Source organism: Ursus arctos, unplaced genomic scaffold, assembly GCF_023065955.2.
Source record: "Ursus arctos isolate Adak ecotype North America unplaced genomic scaffold, UrsArc2.0 scaffold_1, whole genome shotgun sequence".
Lineage (NCBI taxonomy): Eukaryota > Metazoa > Chordata > Mammalia > Carnivora > Ursidae > Ursus > Ursus arctos.
In genome coordinates this window covers 89,320,327-89,326,539 of record NW_026622763.1, presented here as the reverse complement: position 1 = coordinate 89,326,539, position 6,213 = coordinate 89,320,327, and the positions used below count along the sequence as shown (strand labels likewise).

General features: G+C 49.2%; 1 long non-coding RNA gene across 2 annotated transcripts; it reads right to left on the bottom strand.

Annotated features, from left to right (window-relative positions):
• Nucleotides 1–1,458: 1,458 nt before the first annotated feature.
• Nucleotides 1,459–5,567, bottom strand: LOC123000676 (uncharacterized). Of its 2 annotated transcripts, XR_006408820.3 has the most exons (3): nt 5,349–5,559; nt 4,528–4,652; nt 1,459–4,244 (listed from the first exon to the last, which is right to left on the bottom strand). It is a non-coding gene; the product is annotated as an uncharacterized LOC123000676 (long non-coding RNA). The 2 variants fall into 2 exon arrangements; XR_008956508.1 differs by lacking the exon at nt 4,528–4,652 and having other exon boundaries at nt 5,349–5,567.
• Nucleotides 5,568–6,213: the final 646 nt, after the last annotated feature.

Genomic DNA, 6,213 nt, shown 5'->3' with positions numbered 1-6,213 from the left:
GACGTAGTCTTGACCCTCAAGTAGATTTCAGTCCACTGCCACCATCTCCCTCTACCCTCGGGGTTCCACGCAGTGTTGACACGTTGCTTGGGGCAATGGCTCTGGTGGTGTTCAGTGAGTTCGTCCGAAGAAGAAGCAGGTTCCCATTCACCAGACCAGCCTCGCCTGAACAGCCCCTCTTAGTGACCACTGCAGTTTCCCAACCTGCATCCGGTAACATATCATTAGCAGAAATGCAATTTCTGGGCACTGAGAAACCTGCTCCCTTCCTCTCTGCTTGACCTCCCCCAAAGTAATCCCTTAGTTGCCCCCTCTCCCCGATCTAGAGGCATTTGCTGAAGGAGAGATCCCCAAACACCCTGCTTCAGGGGTCTTGGAGAGGTCAGATCAGACCTCCAGGTGTGACAGGAGGCCCGGGGGAAGGGCATTTATAGCTGTCTCGGCTAATGCAGATGCGCAAGGATGGCCTCCCTTCGTGGTTCTGTTTGATTTGAACTGAGTCATCTCTCCTTGCTGCCCCTAACTCCCAGCATTCCAAGCTGGACCAGGCCTTAATTATCACCCATGTCCCTGGGTTGTGACCCTAACAAAGACCCTTGTCAGAGAGATTCTCTTGACCAGGGATGCACCCTTAAGCTGACTCCAGCCCAGGTTTAATTTCCCAGCGCCTTTGCCACCCTTCCCCCTGCCGGAGCCCTCCATGCCAGCTCTAACGTTAGGACCCAGAGCCATGTGACGGAACTGAACAGCTGCTGCCCAAGCGGCCACCTGGTGCGGGAGGTGAGTGAGACGCCCCAGGGAAGGCAAGTTCTGGCTTAAGGAATTAACAGTGTTCGGGGTGAAGATTTTGGTAGGATGAACAAACAATGAGTTAGTCAGAAGCTTGGAGGGGGAGAAATATTTAGATGGAGAGAGGGGGGATGAAGGTTGGGAGGTGGGGGTCATGGGTGAATCAGAATTGAAATTGAAACTTAGAAATGCAGAGATAGCAAGAACACTGGGAACAGAGGAACCAGCCAAAGCAAGGACAGTGAAGTGGGAAAGGATGGTTGGAGAAAGGAAGTCCACTTTGGCCTGCAGAGTGCTTGGGGGTGGGGGGCACTGACTTGTGAGGAGATGTGGCTCCATTCAGCGGGCAGGGGCTGCAGCGACCATGCTTGAGCAGAGGAGTGAAATAGACGGAGCTCAACTTCTGGAAGTCCGCAGAGCTGTGTCTAGTACAGATCTGACACAAGGAAAAAGAGACAGTCATCTCTCCTCCTGGGTGTGCTCTGGCTCCTTGTGCCTGCCTGGTAACATTTGTTCCTATCGTCCTCACTCACTAGGGTCTGAGTGCCTTCAAGCATAGGGACAGTGCCTAGCGTGGAAATCTAACGCAAAGCACCAATGTGAGCCACCCGTGCAATTTTCAAATTTCTAGTAGCCACATGAAAATATAGTAAAAAGAGATAGGTGAAACCCATTTTAATACTTTATTTAACTCAATATATTCAAAATATCGTTTTAATAGGTAATCAATATTAAAAATTATTAATGAAGGATTTAGCATTCTTTTTCTCATACGAAATCCTCAAGCTCTGGGGTGTATTTTATGCTTAGAACACATTTCAATTTGAACTCCCCAAAAATTTAACTAATAGTGGCTAGCTGTTACCATGTGGGCAGGGCGCCGATCTAAAATACAGTGCCTGGCACCTAGTAGGCACGCAGCAAATACGTTGAATGAATAAATGAGCAAATGGATGAAAAGTACTGTCTCTAAAAATACTCTGCACAGTACTTCCCACTCTGGACTGCGATGTCCAGCAGAGGGGATAGGAGAGACCTTCATTCACTCATTCATTCAGCTACTCAGGGACCCTTGAGAATCATTCTCTTTCCAGCTCTGTTTAACGTTCTTGATCTCTCAGCCAAGAACCGTGGAGATGAACAGTGAGGCTAACTTGACAAATGCAAAATACTCGAAGAGATTTCTCCTGAATGAGTCTGATGGCCAGACCCCAATTCTTTTCTCCTAGTTCCCTAGGGAGGGAAGAGTCCGTTTTACCGCCGCTCCCCCCTGTACACAGGGCCACCACCACTAACCCCATCTTTTTTTTAAGTCCTAACCCCTGTGAAGTTCAGAGTTCTATTCCAGAAAGGCTGGCTGCTGCTACCAGATGGCTGTCTGCCATCGGAAGCCTGGAGAGGTGGAGGGACTTGACCCACCGTTTTGTTCCCTAAGGGCAGGCGCAGGGCTTCGCACAGTGCCTGGCACTCACAGGCTTGATAAATATTTGTTGAGTGAACCCAGGCTCTCTGTCCTCCTTGTCCCTGCTGTGCCCACTGTTTCTGGAGCATACCTTCCTTTAAATTGCTCATGAGTCCTCTGTCAAGGGTATGTGCTTAGGCCTGAGAGAAGATGCCAGGCGGTGGGGACTTGTTGAGAGATGGGGACAGGCTGAAACTGGTTTTCTCCCCTCCCCCTAATCCCTGCCTTTTTCCATTTGAAGTGTTTCACGAACCCCACCCTCACAGAAGTTTACCTTAACCAAGTACCCCCTGTACTATTATTTACATAATATTTTTTTAATGTTAAGTCGGTTCCCTTTTTTCTTTCTTGGCAACGGAAAGCTATTTTTAAAATAAACGTTATATCACTACCGTAAATGGAAACCCAGGATTGATGGCCATATATAGATGGCAACCGTAAAAATACACACGACGAAAACAAAACAATGCCATTCCATTCAAGCTGGATACTGTTGCCCACTGAAGTGTCTGCGTCTGGCACACTCCCCTGGTTCACAAACGATGAGCCAGTCTAAAGAGAAGTATTAACGGCAAGCCAGGCCCGAGGTGAGATTTATCTCCATTAAGTCATCAGATGGAGAAGTGTATTTTTTTAAACTGTATTGAAATGTACTATTCATGCAAAAAAGTACACATACCATGAACTTGATAAATGTTCACAAATTCCATAAAACCAGTACCCAAGTGAAGAAAGCGGACAGAAATAGCACCCAGAAGCCCCTTCATGCCTCTTTCCAGATATTACCCCCAGCACCCCATTATCCTGACTCCTACTACCAAGGATGAGTTGTGCTTCTTTTTGCGTCTCACAGAAACGAAAACATACAACGGGCCGTCTTTTTGTCTCTGGCTGACTTTCTCCCCATCACGCTGGTGAAATTCATCCACATTCTTGTATGTAGTTAGTTACTGGTTCCTTTTGTTGTGGGCGTCGTGCTCCACGCTGACTGTTCCACCATGGATTTATCCAGGGTGCCGTGGATGGCCGTCTGGATCCTTTGCAGCGTTTGACTCTTGTGAACACAGGGGCTGCGAACCTCCCAGAACATGCTGTTTGTTGAGCATGTGCACACAGTTCCGTTGCCGCTCTACTAGAGATGGCATTTCTGGCTCGTGGTGTGGGCATGGGTTCAGCTTAGGTAGGCAGAGGACAGGCAGAAAGTCTTGCAGAGTCCGTGTGCGCGTCCGTACTGCTGTCCGCGGTATATTGCTCCCTACCCTGGCCAGCGCTTGACCTATCCCATCTTTTCTCAGCCTACCCGTTCTGGTGGATACATAGTTGCACGGCATTGCCGTTTTATTTTGCAGTTCCTGGGTGACTGAGGAAGTTGAGCCCTTTTTAAATGATAGGATGGGATGAATTTTAAAAGAGGATCCTGTCGTGCGGTGTTATATAATGTCACGCACATGTGTCATGATTAAACACCGTGAGTAACACCTAAAATCATCTTGGCCACACCGGGTGCAGACATTTTTATTATGAAAGTCTTGTTTGAGTTTTATTTGTTTCAGGAGGAAGAAAAGCAGCAAAAAAAAAAGGGGGGGAGGTGAGAGTATCGCTTGAGCAGGGGAAGAGTCCTTTCCTCTCTGTCCACGCCCCTGGGATTTGCCACAGACCAGTGGACCTCTTGCTTGGCGAGTCCTGAAGGAAAATGAACAAGCCTGAGGACCTCTGGCTTCTCTGATCCGATGCCTTGCTTGGAAACTCCATAAGGAAAATCTGAGGAGCATCGCTGTGGAGAAGATGAAAAATGAAAAATGTCCTCGGAGGTAAGTAGGAGGCCAGGGCTGCATGCTTCATGGCGACTTCCTGAACCGGCCTACGCGCCAGGCCAGCAACTGGATCCCGTCACCATCATCACCTTTGTCCTCAGAGCATCTTAACCACATGCCTCTTCCCAGACGCTGGCTTAGGCTCCTGCCCTCTAGAAGGTATGGACTGGGCTGAGTGACTTTGAAGTAACCAAATGGAGAGAACACAAAAGAAAATCAGAATGGGAATGTGAGCACCAGTTAAGAGAAAGGGCTTGGCGCCAGACTGGATGCGTGTCCAACCTCTTCCCTCACTGGCTGTGTGGTTTGGGGCAAGTTACTTCACCTCTCTGAGCCTCGCTTTTCCCATCTCTACTAAGGAGAGGATAATAATAGCACCCATTTCAGAGGGGTGCTGCAAAGAGTAAATGAAACCCGGTGAGTGCAGCCCTCAGAGGTAGATAGTGGCCTTATTATGATTACCTTCTGCTCATGAGGAGGGGCCCATCTCCTTTGGCCCCGCATGGGAATGGAGCATGACGCTGACAGTTCCTCAGTGCGAGCCCAGGAAAGTGCTCCCTCTAATATAGCCGGGAAGATGGCGGCACCTGGGAGGCCCAATGGGTAAGCGTGAACTCTTGGTCTCGGCTCAGGTTGTGATCGCAGGGTCATGAGATCATGTCCCACGTCAGGCTCCATGCTCAGCATGGAGTCTGCTGAAGATTCTCTCTCTCCCTCTCCCTCTGCCCCTCCCCCCATGCATGCACATGCTCTCAATCTCTCTCTCTTTCTCTCAAATAAGTAAATCGTTAAAAAAATAATAACGCTAGGAAGATGTTTGCAGGAGGAGGAATTCACCCCAAGCTTGGGGGGAAGGGTGGGAGTAGATCCCTGGCCCTCAGTGAGGCAGGAAGGGGGTAACTAGATACACACAGCTTCCAGGAAATGCAATAAAGAGTAACAAGAAAGACCAAAAAGAAAAAAAAAAAAGAGGAACAAGAAAGAAATGGAAGTAGACATCAGAGCACAGCGGCCCCTCAGAAGCCTGGAAGAAGGCTTGGAATGGCCAGGGAATCCAGATCCTTCTCCCTACCATAAGCAGGAGATCCAGCTGACCTGCATAGCCACAGCCACGGGCAACAAAGGTCAGTGATCAGAGGAAGAAAGGAACAAAACTCAGAGCACTCTCACAGGTGTTATTACATTAAATTCTCTTAAGTGTCAGATGAGACCCAGAGAGGTTAAGTGACCTGTCCGTGGTCACCAATAGCACACAGTTCCTGACTCGTGATGGTTCAACTTACAATTTGTCGAATTGGTAACGGTGCCAAAGCCATATGCCTTCGGCAGAAACCGTACTTCGAATTTTGAATGTGGATCTTTTCCTGGGCTAGCAAAGAGTGGCATGGTCCTCAAACCTGGCGCTGGGCAATGGCAGGGAGCCGCGGCTTGGAGTCAGCCCTCGATCACAAGGGTAAACAGCCAATACGCTTACAACCAGTCCGAATCCGTACGGCCATCCTGGTTTTCGCTTTCAGTACAGTATTCAATAAATTATGGGAGATATTCCAACATTTTATTACAAAACAGGCTTTGCGCGAGATGGTTTTGCGCAACTGTAGGCTAACATGGTGTTCTGAGCACATCGAAGGTGGGCTAGGCTAAGCTGCGGTGTTCACTAGGTTAGGCGGATTACGGGCATTTTCAGTTTACAGTGTTTTCAATTTACAATGGGTTTATCAGGACATGACCCCATTGTAAATCAAGGCAGATCTATAGCGTATAAGAGAACCGGATGTCAGACCCTTACCTTTCCACTGCCCTGAGGGACCAACCCTCCAACTCCAGATTTGCTAACATCAAGGTGTGCGGCTGCAGCTGTCCCCTGTGCCGTCATGGCCCACACTGCCATTGCCCCGTTACCTCTCCCTGTGTAACAAACCGTCTGTATCATCTCTCACGGCGCCGTGGATTAACAGGGCTCCGCTGGGTAATTTGCACACAGGCCCTTTCACGTGGCTCTAAGAGAAGGTGTCTGGGACGTGGGTCATCTGGAGGCCTGACTGGGCTGGACATCCGAGAGTATAGCTCACTCACTTGGCCAGCACTTGACGCTGGCTCCTGGCTGGTAGCTGAGCTGGGAGGTCAGCCACGGCGCCCCCCACCCCC